Consider the following 17878-nt stretch of genomic DNA (forward strand, 5'->3'; position numbering starts at 1 on the left):
GATTAAGATCTGGACTTATAAGAGGATAAGGTTACAAAGAACAACATCTGTAAAGTATTGCATTGTTATCCTGAACCATTAACTCACGTAAAACGTTGAAAATAGATAAAACCGTATCATTTTGCGAATTTCATCTATGATTCACGTGAATGTCTCGCACCTAACGGTGCAAATACAGATAATAAGAGGTTATTCATTTACTTCCTGTTCATATATTTGTTTAAATATTTCGGATCTCCAAAATATCAAAGACATCTAAATATCTAAAATATCTCCAAGATATCTATGTATTTTTAGTAAAGGATATTAGTCACTGTAGTTAAATTGTTTATTTATTTGTAATCTGTAATGTAATTGTAATTTGTAAATATGTCAGAATCAGAACTGATTCAAAGTTGAATCAGAAATGATTCAAAGTTGAATCAAAATAAAAAAAATATAATTGCCATATAGCTAATCTGAATTCGAAAATTCAAAATCAGCAAATTAATATTCGGGATAATATGTATTGTATTTTTTGTGGGAATAATAGGTCAGTAAATGAACGTAAAATGCGGCGATACCGTGTAATTTTCAGTGTTACCACCGAATTGCATGACAATTTGGATTTAGGTTCTACTTACCATTCACTTCACTTTGGAATTGTGCCGTTGGTTGCTTTTACATGAGGGGTGAAAAATTCTCAGGGAATTCTAAGCAACTTTTGTTCTATAGAATTTTTTCACTAAGTTACTTATAACGAAGCAAAAGGTGTTGAAATAGTGAACTATATCTAATCTGACAATTTTTCAAGATGGTGATTCAGTGTCACTCGTCATTAATTTTATAAAGAGTGACACTAAATAAATATATTTTAAGCAACTTTTGTTCTATATACTAAAATGTCACTTTTTTAACAAAAAGAAAATACTCTTCCAAACGGTTTTTTGCGAATTATCCAAGAAGTATGTATTTTATAAAAAAAAATCATTCTTATAAACAATGTAGCTTAGATAAAAGCAAAACTAATATTGGTTTATAGTTTATGGTGTCTACAGCATCAATACCAGAGGAAAAATAGCTTATTAAATGTTAGTTGTTCTTCTTCGTCAAGTGCCAAAATTGAAAATGTTAACGTGAAATATGCAGAAACCAATGCACTTCTCGTGTACTACTCGTTGAACCTTTTTTGTTGTGCGTGAAAATATCTCTATTTCCAATCCTAAATGGGTTATCACAAAAATGAGGTTGTCCATAAGTTTTTCAGCGAAAAATGCGTGAAAATCATCCCCTAATTACCAGTCTAATTAAAAGTAATCGTTACCCCTTAACCATTCACTTTACTAAGTTAATTAGGTGGTAATTAGAGGATGATTTTCAAGTTTTTTTTCGCTGAAAAAAAAAATACAGACCAATATTATTTTCGTCATAACTCCTTCAAGATTAGTGCAAGAGACGAATAAAAATAAAGATTTTTTCAAGCACTACAAAACAGGTTGTATGAGTATTCCACGACAAATGCACTGGTTTCTTCTTATTTCATGTCGATAAACTTTCAATTTTGGAGTTGACGAATCAATTTTCAATAAGCTACTTCTCCACTTGTGTTCGAGCTATGGACACAATAAATTTACCATTTTTTTGTCCTTTATTTATAGGCTACATTGTTTCTAAGATTGATTTTTGTGATTAAATACATAGTTTCTAAGTCATTCGCAAAAATCCATTTAAAAAGGAGTTTTCTTTTTCTTTCTCTAAAATTTTAACAAAGAAAGTGTGCTCTAATGTTTAATTTTCTTTTTTCATGGGTCTCTAAATAAGAATTAAAACGCTTTTGCAATATTTAAATATACATTAAAATAAAAATTAATAATAGACTACTTTATAAAACAAGCGATCTGAATGAGGAAGTCGTTCATTCTCATATTACATAATAATAAATAGGTACGTCTAGTTCACCAAGAGTTAACTATCTTAAAAGCCTTAATTCGTTAACAGTCGTTACTATTAATTAGAAAGACATGTAGAGAGCGGATTTCTTATTGTTTTATGCAGTAGTTCATATGACTCAGTAAATTATCTATAGAATGCTACATTGTGTTGTAATTTGACCGGAAATAAGTAGTCCGAGAAATTGACAAGTCGGCTTTAGAATACTTTTATGTGGAAAATAAGTTCTGGAAATATAAAGTAATGAAATATTCCAAGAGAAATAAGTACTTGCAATACTATTTTGTAGGAAATATTAAAATAATAATTAACCTATTACAATCACAAAAAGTATCGCATAATTTTTAAAACAGAAAAAAAATTAAAAGTAATTTTTAATTTTTAGCAGAGTGTTATAATACTCGTCTATGGTCTCCGGTAGGTGTCTACAAAGCCATACATTTCAATTTGAAGTGTGTTTTTGCTGAAAAGAGAGTAAACAAAACGTTGATAAGACAGAATATTTATTTTGGACATTTGGGTTCGAGAATTTGATCAGTTTCTGCTTGATGTTTCAATGAGGAGGTCCAATCTTAGAAAAAAAAAATGAGTAATTTAACGTTAAAACAAGCAGCCCAAATTGTAGCTTTCATTGAAGATGGGCGATCGCAGCAATATGTTGCTGATGTTCTGAAAATCCACCAACCTAGCGTTTCAAGAGCTTTAGCAATTATGAAGAAACTGGAAGTTGCACAAGAAGACCAGTTCCAGAACGTCCTAGGTGCACGAACTCCGCAGATGACCGTTATTTACGTCTGCAGACTTTGCGTACACGTCATGTTACAGCTAGGCAACTACAAAATGATCTTTTCACAGTCCGTAATGTTCGAACAAAGGTTTCTACATATTATCATACACCCATCGTTTCCAGCACGTAGCGTTTAGTTTCCGAAAAATTTGATTTTAATGGTTTTAAATATGAACAATTCATACTGTCCGGAACGTATCGTATGAGACACCTCTTTGTAAAATCAGGTTTTTCGGAGACTACGCTACGTGCCGGAAACGATGAGTGCATGATAATATGTGTCAGTTCGGTTAGAAACAGATTGGCAATTTTGAATCAGAACAAGAATGCCCGCTACTGGTCCACTGCTAACGAAGGCACACCGTATGGCATTTTTAAGTTTCGCACGTGAACATGTAGATTGTGATATTGACGACTGGACTGTTATTCTGTTTACTCATGAGTCAAGATTTTGCACTTTGTGGATCCGACAGATTTAGGCCTGGCGCAAATTGAACCTAAACCAGACACAACCTGCGCCGGCGAACTGCGTAGACAGTTCTGTGCATCCTACTATCAGTTCATTCGTTCGCAGGTCAAGCTTGGGAACGTTTGTCATCGGCGTACAGTTTTCTTGGGCCGTGGGACGCGTGACTCACCGCCAGATGTTTATTTTTACTTGTTTTTTTTTGCGAGGTGGACGTATCTGAAATAAATACGGATGGTACCTAAGTACAATTTATTATGATAAATAAAAATATTAGCATAGTCAACACCCCAAGTGAAAACTGCGTTGTCTTTGTCATTAAATTCTTTTGGTAGACTAAATAAGCGGCTATACGAAATTAATTATCAAAGTTATGCCTTTACAAAAACACATTATTAGAAAATATTCATGTTACTTAAAACCGGGATCAATAAAAATATCGTTTTACCCTCAAATTCAAGTTGTCGGCATATTACATTTTTGTTTATTACAAATAGTGTTATTTTTTATGGCCTATCAGTAGCGGAGGGATTATGAATTATGACCTGCAGTAATTGTAAATGATTGTGATTCGAGCAGTAAATTGAGGAATATGAGTTATGACCGAGCAGTAGGGAAGAGATTATTTCAAATATTTAGGTATTATGTGCAGAAATAGAATACTCAGTGTAAGATATCGTTTTATGCGCCCGCTTATGATCAAATTCGATGTTTTCGAAAGTCATACCGCTACGACTACTAGGGACTTGTAAGATATTTTTAAAACGTTACTAGTTACAAGTATAGGTCTGGATCCCGCGTATGAAAAAAAAGTTGATTAATAGCAAGCTGAAAATTTGTTAATAGCTTAAGGGTGTCTAGTCGCATAAACTTTGATATATGGGAACACTGAAACAGGCGCAGTTTTAATTGTGGAACAGGTTAAAAATTTGGAACGGTCACACCACGAAAACGGCACATTTATTTTGTCCGACAGAACAGACTTAAACTCTCCGAACAGAGAAAAAACTCTCATGCAAAAATCAGACTGCTCTTTTGTAGCAGATGGATTTCTACTACAATATTTTATAAAAAATATCCATTAATTTTAATCCTATCCCAAGAAAAATATCAATTTTTCTAATTTATTTTGTCAGTTTAAATATCTTTAAAATTTCCTAAGCCGCTCCTGTTCGAAATATTTCAGAATATTTTCGCAACAAAGTAAAATCATAGGAAAGTTCCTATTTATTTGAGTAGCATTTACCAACTACGTAGATAGTTATTGTGAAATCATTCATTATTCGAGAATGAATCCTCTAAAAGGTTTGGTGTTTTTCCTTTAAGTTTTGAGCGATAAAAATCCCATGTTATTATTGGTCTGCATTTTGAAAGATCCTTGAGTTGTAGTTGACGATTGGTCAATAGTTTTGGCCGAAAGATCGAGAAGAAATGCATCGTTTGGACGCGAGAGAGACGTGACGATGTAAAGTTAGTTCTAAAAGTACATCAGCTCTGTAAGCATCTTTTTGTTAGAACTCAAAAAGTCGCACTTTGCCGGCCAAAATGGTTTTCTTCTTATAGTAAAAGAACTAATGGATTTCTAACATGTCAAGGAATATAATGACAATAGTTTCACGGCATTTTAATGGATATATTATTGTGAAACAGTTCTATTGTTATGCAGTTTGATTTGCCGGTAAAAGAAGTGCGTGGTTTCCTGGTTCCTGTCCTTTATGTAGCTGTTGCTATTTTTATGATGTTTTGATTTGTTCATGTTCCAGTAAGAAATGCCCAGATGATATTATTTGGTATCGATTTTATCCAGTTTTGTAATGATTTGAATATCTTCCCCTCCCAGCCCCGTCTGAATGGAAAATTTTGAAGTTCCAAGTGTTGTGACATGGATTTTTGTTTTAACAAGTTTTAGAACAGAAGAAAATATAATGGCATAGAAGCCAAATGATGATAATTTGTAGCCCACTATAACCCCAACGAGGAATCTACGATGAATGTCCCCCAGTTGCTTTCCAGTAAGTACTCGATATGAGAATTTGAGGATTTTTCAAACGGCGTCCCAATTTGTTTAAATAGTAGGAAAGTCCTCAAGTCTGTGTAAGTATCCTTTGCTTATTTGGTTATGTAGTTTAGTCTTCTTTAAAACCTTCCTACCCCTCCCAACGAATCTACGACCTGCCACCGCACAAAAAATGAGCTGCCGTTCGCATGAAGGTTTGCGTGTCTGTTCCTTCTGCTAGCCCCATTTCGACTCCCCAGTATCTCTATAGATAGTCTTTCCTTGATCCCATTAGAGCAGACAGGTAAAACGCTTCAACTGGCGCCCAACGTGGGGCTCGATCCATTTTTAGCCCCCCTGATCCCATTAGCATGTGCCCACTACCATATCCCTTTAGCCTCCTTTCGGTCTCATTTGTACTACAACTGTTAGGCAATGCCCGTCCCCTTGGGCAGCCGATCTCAGTTTGTGGTGCAGGTGTTTATGACAACATGGAAGCTCGACTCTTGTCATTTTTTGTATGCCCATTGTTACAAGTCTAGCTTGTAGACATGTTCAACTAGTAGTTAGCCTATCTACTAGTCCCCAATGTCTTTAGCCACTCCCACTTAGTGTTACACTTGTAATACTTGTAACGTACACCCTGAAGTTTGACCCGAGTAAATATCGCCCCAGTCTTTCCAAGTAGTTTAGCCCAGATTCCTCTTGTCTTGTCCCTAGAAACTGTTTCAAGTCTTTTAGTGCCCCCGAAACTGTTTCAGTCTTTTAGTTCCCACAAAAGAGCCCATTTTTATAAATTTTGTTTACGAATGTTAATAATTTTTCCAAAGAGGTGTAAGTATGTACACATTTTGTTGTGGTGTTGATTTGGTCATGCTGCTGATTGTATAGGCATGTACCATTTCATACATCATAGTGTATTTAACTTATAACCCCATATTATGTAAACCGTAGTATACTGGTATTGTATTGTATGTATCGTACAAGAGAATAGTATGTTTAATATAGTAGCGTACTTACTATATTGTATTGATATTGTACCCATGATGAAAGCATTGATTTGAATTTTTTTGAAAATATTGATGAAATATATAGACAAACAGTTGAATAAAAAAGTAACGTAAAATTTTTTTGAAAATTTTGATTAAAAGTAACGTTAAATATTTTGAATATTGAATCCAATTATGAAGTATAACAGTATGTTGTATTTTTTGCATGTATTCCTATAGATCAACAGTTTTTTACAGAATAACCGTTTTTTGTGATTATTGATTTGGTCATTTGAGTAGATGTGTAATGTTGTTGGTATGGTCCGTGTATGAGTTTAGTCCCGTATAGTCTGTGTGAGAGAAGTTACCCCTTGTAGAAGTCACCCCATGAAGAAGTGAAGAGGGAAACCGTGGAGAGGCCCCCCACTTCTGTGTTTTTTTCAAGCAGCCAGGAGAAAAGCTGTCACTTTTAGATTTGAAGATAGCGTTCTCTGTCGACACTGTTTGAGAATAACTGTCTTGAAGTGTAGAAGTTAGCCCCTGAAAAAGCCCCCCCCTTGTCTGTGTTGCCCCTTGTTTTTGTTTTTTTTTTTTTGACTAATCTATCTTTGTAGGTGTCAAAAGGATGCCAGAGGTTAGTTAAAAAGAGCCCGTGAAGTAGTAGTTGAAGTCTCCCCCCAGTGAAGTAGTTGAAGTCCCCCCGTGAATGAAGTATGTCTTTTTGTATCTGACATGTCACAAGTGTAATACTCGTGATGAAGGAAGTGTTGTTCAACTATCTGTGAACACTTTCATTAGTAGTCGGAGCAAGAAATGTCTTATCCCGTGTGAGCTCATATAGGAACCAAATTTCAATATTGTTTGTGTTTGTAAGCCCCTGAGAATATCTAGAAGTCAAAAAGTATGTTGTTGTCTGTTTGTTTGTCTATCCCTGTTTTGTCTGGAAGTTTTAGAGCCCATTGTCTGTTGTCCCGTGTTGTCTATTAGCCCGTGTTGTCTATTAGCCCGTGTTGTCTATTAGCCCGTGTTGTCTATTAGCCCGTGTTGTCTATTAGCCCGTGTTGTCTATTAGCCCGTGTTGTCTGTTAGCCCGTGTCCGTGCTGGAGTTTGATTTTTTTTGGCGAATAGTTAGTTGACCTCTCTTCTCTTTGTTGATTGAAAGTAGGCCAAGAGCAGAAGCTGTGACAAGGCTGGTGAGGTTAGGATCTGGCCGCGTTGAGTACAGGTGAAGCTTGCTTTCGGTCGATAAATGGAAGCGGTTGTTCGTCAGAACTGTCATACTTTCCAATGTCCCTTTGGTCTTCCCCTTGCGTGTTGCTTTCATCCCCTGTTTTGAAAAAGTAGCCCCCCGTTTTGAAAAATAAAGTCCACCCCCAGTCTTGAGAAATGAAATGCCCCCAGTTTTGAAAAGTAAGTCTATCCCCAGTTTTGAAAAGTAAAGCCCAACCCCCCTGTCTTGAAAAATGAAGTCTATCCCCTGTTTCGAAAAGTGAAGTGTAGCCCTGTTTTGAAAATGAAGTCTTTCCCCAGCTTGTGATTTGAAAATGAGAGAGTTGTCTAGTGAACGTTCATGAAAGGTTCTTATGTCCTGGATTGGACTGTTGATTGAAAACGTAATGATGTAGTGTTCTCTATATCATATGTTGCGTTCATTTCCCTTAGTCTTGTTTAAAAAGTTTGATATCCTGTTTGAACCCAGTATACTAGTCTTTTCGGTCTTTTGTTGTTGTCACACGTATCCCCCCTCCCCCCTTGTTAATATTGTCTTGATTTTAGTCCTTGTTGTTGTCATATACCCCTTAGTCTAGCCCTGTCTTATTTGAATGAGTTGTTGAGGTAAGTTGTTCATGAGATTTTATCTCACTGAGGTGTTTAGACTGGATTGTCTAAATCCTCATTTTGCAGAACCGTTGCCAAAATGTCCCGTGAAACTCGCTAGGTGTTAGCTGAGTTTGGGCAGATGTATATCTGTCATATTTTTTTAGTTTTTGAGAACCGCTCGCAGTTAGGCAACGAGGTGATAAGGCTGTGTCTGCCCTGGTATGTCACTTGTGTTACTGCTGTGGATGTCAGCGAGGTCCACACAGGGCACAAGATTATTTCTTTCCCAAGGCACAGAAACTCTTGTCACCTACAGTTCTTTGTAGAGTCAAGAAACATTTAAGTCTACTCGACTTTAAAGAGTCTGGCGATTGATGGCACGCTAGCCCACTCCCTAACAATGATGTTTTTGTTTTTGTTTAATCCCCATTAGCCATTATTTAAATATTTTTGTATTGTTGTCCTGTCACACCCAAGAAGTCAATGTTTATTTTTGTAGTTATCGAAAACTGAATTGGTAATCCAGTTTCCTCTCTTCCGAGGAGGCTATTGTAGCAGATGGATTTCTACTACAATATTTTATAAAAAATATCCATTAATTTTAATCCTATCCCAAGAAAAATATCAATTTTTCTAATTTATTTTGTCAGTTTAAATATCTTTAAAATTTCCTAAGCCGCTCCTGTTCGAAATATTTCAGAATATTTTCGCAACAAAGTAAAATCATAGGAAAGTTCCTATTTATTTGAGTAGCATTTACCAACTACGTAGATAGTTATTGTGAAATCATTCATTATTCGAGAATGAATCCTCTAAAAGGTTTGGTGTTTTTCCTTTAAGTTTTGAGCGATAAAAATCCCATGTTATTATTGGTCTGCATTTTGAAAGATCCTTGAGTTGTAGTTGACGATTGGTCAATAGTTTTGGCCGAAAGATCGAGAAGAAATGCATCGTTTGGACGCGAGAGAGACGTGACGATGTAAAGTTAGTTCTAAAAGTACATCAGCTCTGTAAGCATCTTTTTGTTAGAACTCAAAAAGTCGCACTTTGCCGGCCAAAATGGTTTTCTTCTTATAGTAAAAGAACTAATGGATTTCTAACATGTCAAGGAATATAATGACAATAGTTTCACGGCATTTTAATGGATATATTATTGTGAAACAGTTCTATTGTTATGCAGTTTGATTTGCCGGTAAAAGAAGTGCGTGGTTTCCTGGTTCCTGTCCTTTATGTAGCTGTTGCTATTTTTATGATGTTTTGATTTGTTCATGTTCCAGTAAGAAATGCCCAGATGATATTATTTGGTATCGATTTTATCCAGTTTTGTAATGATTTGAATATCTTCCCCTCCCAGCCCCGTCTGAATGGAAAATTTTGAAGTTCCAAGTGTTGTGACATGGATTTTTGTTTTAACAAGTTTTAGAACAGAAGAAAATATAATGGCATAGAAGCCAAATGATGATAATTTGTAGCCCACTATAACCCCAACGAGGAATCTACGATGAATGTCCCCCAGTTGCTTTCCAGTAAGTACTCGATATGAGAATTTGAGGATTTTTCAAACGGCGTCCCAATTTGTTTAAATAGTAGGAAAGTCCTCAAGTCTGTGTAAGTATCCTTTGCTTATTTGGTTATGTAGTTTAGTCTTCTTTAAAACCTTCCTACCCCTCCCAACGAATCTACGACCTGCCACCGCACAAAAAATGAGCTGCCGTTCGCATGAAGGTTTGCGTGTCTGTTCCTTCTGCTAGCCCCATTTCGACTCCCCAGTATCTCTATAGATAGTCTTTCCTTGATCCCATTAGAGCAGACAGGTAAAACGCTTCACTTTATCACCTGTCTTAATTCCTGTCATTTGACATATTCTACATGTTCCACTCATTAAAACGCCCATTTGGTGATAAATAGCAGTCTGATTTTTGCATGAGAGTTTAATCTCTGTTCGAAGAGTTTAAGTCTGTTCTGTCGGACAAAATAGATGTGCCGTTTTCGTGGTCTGACCGTTCCAAATTTTTAACCTGTTCCACAATTAAAACTTCCCCTGTTCCAGTGTTCCCATATATCAAAGTTTGTCCGATTAGACACCCTTAAGCTATTAAAAAATTTTCAGCTTGCTATTAATCAGCTTTTTTTTCATACGCGGGATCCAGACCTAGTACGGAAATACCGATTTTAAGCTGCCTACTCAATTCAGTACAAGGATCAGATACATCAGTATTTTGTAATCAGTATTTGTAGTCAGTACCACTGAGAATCGGTATCAAAGTAACCGTTACATGTCCGCACTGATTTTGCCCGTCTCTATTCGCCACGTCGATAGCCAACGGTTGGGTTGGCTTGTGTTCAATATGCGGCACGCTAGAAAAATAAATGCACGGGTCACCCGTCCCGCCGGCGCAGGTTGTGTCTGGCTTACGTTCAATTTGCGCCGGGCCTTATTCCAGTTTACAGACGCGCCGGTGAGCGATTTACTCAGTGTCACATAAAAGCAGCCAGAAATTTTGGAAGTGGCTCGATTATTATATGGGGAAGCATCTGCTTTGTAAAACAGAATTAACAGTGTTTCTTAGGGGGTCTCTGATAGCTGATCGGTATAATATAAGGGAGGTTCTTGAAGAAAATGTCATGCATTTTGCTAAGTATTGAAGATAATTTCGTTCTTCTGCAAGGTAACGCCCGTGTTTGGCTCTTTTTGTTGATATCTTCACTGTGTAGGTAAGTAATCGATCAGAAGGTATTGAGTTTTTTCTTTTGTGGTAGAAAGATCTCGGACGATCAGAACAAATAAAGGACATTCTCCGAAGCAAAACAACACACAAAGAAAAAAGCTAATTGGACAGAAATATTCAAACAAAGGAAACAGCAGCATAGGGAGACGCAGAATATAGTGGCTGTGCAACCTCAGAGAATGATACGGATAACATATGAACTTTTCATAGCAGCCGTTTCTGAATGGCAGTTAAGAAGAAGATTCAAACAAATTAAATGACGATATTACATCCTTATGAAGCAGAAAAGATAGCGGATAACATTATCATGAAGTTATTACTCCAGATAGGTCAAATAATATGGTTCCAGACTGTGATCTCGGATTACTTAAATTACTAGAATAGATATGGGCGATTCCATTTCCAATCACTCAATTTTGGATCAAAAAAACTTTTGGATCTCCGATTTGTCTGAAAATTGGTATATAGCATCTGCGGGATGTAGAAATAAAACATTTAAGGTCGAAATGTGTTCTTCGTCTTCTTCTTTTTTCTCAACAGTTTATTTTAAGCGATTTTACAGTGATTTGGTATTTATTTGAACAAATTTGCATTTTCTATCATAAAGTATCAATGAAAAACATAATATTTTAATAAAAGGGACTCAAAAATGTCAGTATATGGCATTAGAACAAGTTATTTTGATTCAAAACAAGATTTGACCAAATTTAATTGTGTAGAAAACGTTAAAATACCCTTTTTTACATTTTCCTCCATTCCCAAAATACATCATAATCGATTTGGCTGAAAATTTGCCCACAGATAGATAGAAGATAGAAGGATTTGACTTATATTACAATACAAAAAAAGTTACATGCAATATCAGAGTCAAAAATATAGGCATCTACTGTAAGTACAATTAACTCGGAAAATATCGACCTCACGACAAAAATTGTTAAAACGAAATTGTAATAGTCTCAGCATCCGTTATGGCTTGCAGATTGTAGAAGCCTCGAAGGTATAAGTACCAGAGAAGGTTCCCATTGTTTTCAGTCTGGTAGGATGTAGAGTAACATCTTTGGATGTTGTTTTATGTGCTATTAGATTGAAAACTTAGTTTTTGTTGCTAGCAGTTGCCGCTAGGGCATCCCTGCCATTTCGTTCGTTGCAATCCGTGACTGTACGCCGCTGTTTGTCCTAGTTGGGTCATAGAGAGCAGCATATGTGCCTCCTGATGAGAGACTAATAAGTTTCGAAACCGGTAGAGGTACTTGTTGCACTCTCTGATTGAACTGGAATAATGATGCGGATGTAGTTTCGTGTTGTAACGAAATTGAAAATGGTTATTCATTTTTAAATTGTAATAATTGTAAATACGATTTATTTGGAACAATTGCAGTTCCTACCATTTTTGTCGAAAAGTTAAAAATGTCGGAGATATTGAGCAAAAACGGTTCTCCTTTAAAATCAAGATGGAGGCTAACGTAACGGAAGAATTCATTCGCGATTTTAAATTTAGGCTACTATTGACCCCCCTAAACATTAGAAAAATAAAATTTTGGGCAGCTCCGCATGCAAGGTCAAATGCTATCCCGACTGGACTAATATACTTTTGAGTCTGATATTAATGCATGTAACTTTTTTGGTATTGTAATATAATTCAAATCCTTCTAACCACTTAAAGTCCTATGTTTTTGGCTATCTGTTGGCAAATTTTCAGCCAAATCGATTATGATGTATTTTGGGAATGGAGGAAAATGTAAAAAACGGTATTTAAACATTTTCTACACTATAAAATTTGATCAAAAACTTGTTTTGAATCAAAATAACTTGATATAATGCCATATAATGACATTTTTGAGTCCCCTCTATTAATATATTATTTTTTTCATTGACACTTTACGATAGAAAATGCAAATTTGTTTAAATAAACACCAAATCACTAGAAAATCGCATAAAATAACATGTTGAGAAAAAAAGAAGAAGAAGAACTTTTGACCTTAAATATCTTATTTCTAAGTCCCGCAGAAGCTATATACCAAGTTTCAGAAAAATCTGAGATCCAAAAGTTTTTGCCTGAGTGATTTGACGTGGAATGTACCATATTATACATAAACACAAAATTTGATTGCCACATTTTTTATACTTTTCTTAGTTATTTATAAGAACCATAACAAGAATTTATTAAAGCTATAATAGACACGTTATAAAAATATCAAAAGTTATCTAAAATCACAATAATATCTATTATTGCAATCTTTGAAATATAAAACTCATTAATTGAAATATATAATTGTTTTGTTTTTTTTTCGGTGTTAAGTCAAGCATGATTATAAGATATACTTACCAACGTTTTTTCCTCTACAACACACATCAACAAAACTATTCACCTTCCTGTATTTTAATAGAAAATGAAAATTTCTAATTACATAGATCTAGTTATATCTCAACCGGACATTGCCAAATAAATTAGCCAATTTTGAATGGACCTTTATGAATGTGGGCTGAATGTAGGCATTGATTTATTTTTTATACTAGCCAAGGTTAAAAAAATACAGTACTAAAAATGTCGGTTTAAAGATGCGATAAAATACGACAATGACTGATAAACTGAGGACGATCCAGTTTTATTTGCATATAGGTTATTGCTAGCATAATAAATATGTTTTACCGAATGGAACACTGATTTGTCTACTTTGTGTTACCGTTAGTTATCGTCTAAGAAATAAATTATAATAACAAATACGCAATTTTTTTAAACAATTTTAATATATAACTTTATAAAATTAAACCTTTTCTTCATGCCTCATATTCTTAATCTTTTTTTTATGTCAGTTTTTTCTTCTATTTCTAGATTTGCGTCGATCTAAACATATACGTTTTTTATAAGTGCTACAAAATGGAAGACCAAATTTACATTATGTACATGATAATAGAGGATCTGATATAAGGTCGATTTGCACCGATCTGTTTAATGGATAGAAATTATTGGATATGTCATATAATTTAGCATGTTAAAAATTACAAAAAACAAGGGTTGCCCGATCTAATCCTGTTCTAACTATATTTAATTAAAAATTAAAAAATGACTTTTTTATGAATTAAAAAAAAATTGACCCGGTCAAATATTAGGTATATCAGATTTTTTGGATCATTCTAAACAATAAAGTTCTTTTGTAATTTTTCTCTAAAGTTGATCGTTTTCGAATTATAAACAATTTAAAACTGAAAAAAGAACGAAAGATGACAATTTTCAAGGCTCAAAAACACAAGCAAAAAATACCATTATTGTTATCATCAAGTATATAAATTCAAGTTCAAACATTTTTCTATCAGATCTCGATAATAATTTTAGCCATGTTTTATTCTAAAATATTTTTTTAATTGTTAATGAGGAAGGTTTCTTATGGGGAGACCGGCATTAACAACTAAAACCAATGTTTCAGAATGAAATAAGTCCAAAAGACTTATAAAGAACTGATAGAATAAGGTTTGAACTTGAATTTAAGTACTTCGTAATTTAAAAAATGATATTTTATACTTATGTTTTTGAGCCTTGAAAATCGTCATCTTTCGTTCTATTTTCAGTTTTAAATTGTTTATACATAACTAGAAAACAGCTTTAGAGGAAAATTACAAAAGACCTTTTTTGTTTAGAATGACCTAAAAAATCTGAAACAATATCTACCCGGATCGAAATTTTTTTTTCTAAATCTATAAAAATAATGTAAATTTTTAATTATTAATTAATTATAGAACAAGATTAGATCGGGAAACCCTTGTTTTTTGTAATTGTTAACATGCTAAATTACATATCCAATAATTTTTATCCATAAAACAGATCGGTGCAAATCGACCTTATATTGTATCTTAGACTATGAGGTCAGACAGGATATTGAAACGACGCTTGAATGTTTTAAAATTGCAAACAAACAAAAACTTAGTTGATCATAAGTGTCAAAAATTTTAAAAGAAATATAACTATCTATACAGTAAACCTTCTCTCTCATCTTTTAATATTCACTGTTTTATTTTGTGCGCCTTTTCGATAGTTCGGTTTCTTTTTGCAATGTGGTTTCTTGCTTCTACATTGTAGCTAGTACCACACACAATGTAACAGAAAAATCTTCAGTTCAGCGTATGACTAAAAAGAACAATCAAAAATAACAGTACAATCTCCAAAGAATGTTGAAGATTATAATCGAAATATTATTTGGAGTTGATCTTTTCGATCAACTTCATTTTTGTTACAGTATTGCGTGGAAGTCTCGAAGGTGGTGGTTGAAACTTTGGTACTATGTATTTTATCGATGCTAGTATTGTAAATGCATATACATATTATAGAAAACTTCAGCTTTGAACAAGCAACATCGTAACAACGGATTTTCTTCAAGAAAAAATCCGAGTTCTTGGTTGGCAATAGGAAAAAATAAAACAAAAATGGTAGATGGTAGAGCGATTATTGTTGAGAATACGGTGCGACTGACAAATATTGGCGACCACTTACCAATCAACACGACTTCAAGAAGATGTGCAAGATGTAGTACAGAAAAGCACCCAAAAAGATTTATCGTAGCTTGCGCTAAATGTGACGTAGCCCTCTGAATACCATGTTTCACCCCTTTCCTCAATAAATAAATATTACGGTTTCTAAAAAAGGTTTTATAATTTTATATCCTTTTTTCAAATTATCTTATGCTTGGATCCAGCGTACCAAAATAGTTATTTATGAAACAGTTCGTGAAGTATGCTTTTTGCGAACGCACGCGATTTTTAGAGCACGAGCGACAACGGAGCGAGTGCAATACATCGCAAAGTTCGCAAAAAGTACTTCACACACAGTTTCATACAATATTTTATCTATGATAAACAAATAAAAAAACTGTAACTCTTCGTCACTGGAATTCATTTCTATTCTACAATTTTTAGAACTTTGACATTTAAAAATCCTAACTAATTTCAAACCACAAAACTGTCAAAAATTTTGTTGTAAGACATTGCTCATATTGTCATCACCATGACAACGCAAAAGTTAAGGATATTTGATTATAGGAAAGTGTGCCAAAAAACCCATTGAAAGTGTGCGAAAAAGTAAATCCCATTTAAAATACATTGTTATTTCACGCACACTTTAAACCCTTCACGCACTGCTATCCGTAATGACAGTTTTCACAAACTAAAAACTTATACATAATATTATGACATAGAGTAGATAATATTTATTTATGAAACAGTTCGTGAAGTATGCGTTTTGCGAACGCACGCGATTTTTAGAGCACGAGCGACAACGGAGCGAGTACAATACATCGCAAAGTTCGCAAAAAGTACTTCACGCACAGTTTCATACAATATTTTATCTACGATAAACAAATAAAAGAAATGTAACTCTTCGTCACTGGAATTCATTTCTATTCTACAATTTTGTAAGACATTGCTCATATTGTCATCACCATGACAACGCAAAAGTTAAGGATATTTGATTATACGAAAGTGTGCCAAAAAACCCATTGAAAGTGTGCGAAAAAGTAAATCCCATTTAAAATACATTGTTACTTCACGCACACTTTAAACCCTTCACGCACTGCTATCTATAATGACAGTTTTCACAAACTAAAAACTTATACAGAATATGACATAGAGTAGATAAAAAAGTTTATTAATAGCAAGCTGAAAATTTGTTAACAGATTAACGATGTCTACTAGGACAAATTTTTATGTATGGGAACAATGGAACAGGGGAAGATGATTTTAATTGTGGAACGTGTCATCCTGACAAGTTTATGATTGTGAAAACTAGCAGGTTGTTTTTAAGTTTATTCAATAACAAACGTTATATAATATATGAAAAAATGTTTATCCCACAGATATGTTTTGTATTTTAATAAGTCCAACAAGTAGAACATTTCAAATGACAGAAATTATGTTGGTAAATAGTAGTCTGATTATTGCATGAGATTTTAATGAAAGGGTAACATATCAATTGGATGTTCTGTTTGACAAAATACATGGGACGTTTTCGTAGTCTGATGTTCGAAACCTCTAACCTGTTCCACAATTATTAAAACTTACCCTATTCCAGTGTTCCCGTACATCAAAGTTTGGCCGACTAGACAACGTTAAGCTATTAACAAATTTTCAGCTTGTTATTAATTGGTTGAAATTTCGACCAGAGATTTTATGAAAAATTATTTTGCATAACTGGATACTGGTTGAAAAATCAGCCGGCTCAGAAAAGATTCTCAGACTGTTTTTTTTTAAATACTTTTATAAACTAATATGATTTGGGTACTATACCCAACCAAAAGCATTGACTAAAAACCTGAAATCATTTCTTTAAATTTGCCCTATAAAGAGTTAATACCATTTTATATTTTTAGTTTTTAACTTAAGGTCTAAAATAGTCAGCTTCAGTGGTGATCTTTATTATACAAATCGTGGATAAAGACTTTTATTTATCTTAGTGAAAAATCAACACACAAAAACGATTGATCACATTCCAGTAAGCTTCAACTTTATTCCCAAATCCAGTGTTTCTTTGTTTTAATTCGAAAAATGCTGATTTTTCATGATGTTTTGATTTGTGTTCTCTATTTATTAATTTTACATCCATATTGTTTAAACAAAATTGACCTGCGACCGCCGTAGGTAAATGACTTGATTTTGCAATAATGACGTTATTTTCCGAAAATACGTTTGTTTATATTGTGTTAATATGTACATACCTATTGTGCATTGTTGTGTATTTTCTGATGATTTTAATAAAAGAATAATCTATTTATAGCATTTATTGATGTTTGTAATATTTTTTTAACCACCATGTTGATCTCTGAATTTTGACGGTCAATGATATTTTATCGTTTACTTCTCTATATGTATAAACATTAATGCCTATAGTGGTACCTGCTATGTATTGAGCATGAATAGTAGCTTTGAACTATAAAGTTCAGTCTCCTAAACATTAATGGCTAAAGTGGTACCTGCTATTTGTTTAGCATGAATAGTAGCTATGAATTATCAATCAATCGGCTTCTGTTTTGTGGTCACAACTTTTTTAGACAAAACGTATATGTGGGTCCATCTTAAGGTCGATTCTCACTATACGTTCCGTTTACTTTCCATACCCGTTCCTACACGTCCCATTATTATTACCACCATTCTCAGTAGACGCCGCGTTTACTTTC

At 34.0% G+C, this 17878-nt stretch overlaps 1 protein-coding gene and 1 long non-coding RNA gene across 2 annotated transcripts in view; one reads left to right on the forward strand and one right to left on the reverse strand.

Moving 5' to 3' along the window:
• LOC114325453 (phospholipid phosphatase homolog 1.2 homolog) overlaps window positions 1-17878 on the reverse strand; it is a 151266-nt gene that overhangs the window by 95228 nt on the left and 38160 nt on the right. The gene's annotated exons all lie outside the window — the stretch shown is intronic.
• On the forward strand, window positions 4220-9407 carry LOC126879689 (uncharacterized). Its single transcript, XR_007696204.1, has 2 exons — window positions 4220-5276; window positions 9267-9407. It is a non-coding gene; the product is annotated as an uncharacterized LOC126879689 (long non-coding RNA).

This window comes from Diabrotica virgifera, chromosome 1 (genome assembly GCF_917563875.1).
Source record: "Diabrotica virgifera virgifera chromosome 1, PGI_DIABVI_V3a".
NCBI lineage: Eukaryota > Metazoa > Arthropoda > Insecta > Coleoptera > Chrysomelidae > Diabrotica > Diabrotica virgifera.